The sequence below is a fragment of the Sinocyclocheilus anshuiensis genome, unplaced genomic scaffold, assembly GCF_001515605.1.
Source record: "Sinocyclocheilus anshuiensis isolate Anshui unplaced genomic scaffold, SAMN03320099.WGS_v1.1 scaffold553, whole genome shotgun sequence".
Lineage (NCBI taxonomy): Eukaryota > Metazoa > Chordata > Actinopteri > Cypriniformes > Cyprinidae > Sinocyclocheilus > Sinocyclocheilus anshuiensis.
Genome location: NW_015539821.1, coordinates 2,914,140 through 2,914,445, shown reverse-complemented (window position 1 = coordinate 2,914,445; position 306 = coordinate 2,914,140). Strand labels below are relative to the sequence as shown.

General features: G+C 37.6%; 1 protein-coding gene across 1 annotated transcript in view; it reads left to right on the top strand.

Annotated features, from left to right (window-relative positions):
• The window catches only part of LOC107684137 (alpha-N-acetylgalactosaminide alpha-2,6-sialyltransferase 2-like), a 14,400-nt gene that overhangs the window by 8,184 nt on the left and 5,910 nt on the right, over positions 1–306 (top strand). The gene's annotated exons all lie outside the window — the stretch shown is intronic.

Sequence of the window (306 nt, the reverse complement as noted above, 5' to 3'; positions counted from 1 at the left end):
ATTTAAATGAATTATTATTATTATTATTATTATTATTTCTGCAGTGTAGCGCCATCTGCTGTCAGAGAGTGAAAGTGCGCTTTCATCCAGAGCGTCTCTCACATGTTCAGCCATGTGCTTCTCGTCCGCGCTTGTTTACCTCAGAGTGTGCAGGCGTATTTCACACAGCATACAGCGGTGCTGTGCATTTTAACCAGTTGATGGGAAAAGTATTCTTAAAATGCATTCAAAATTCTGAATAACTTGTAATATATAATTATTCACGGTATTTAGAAGAGCCCACGATAACAATATCGTGCATATTCA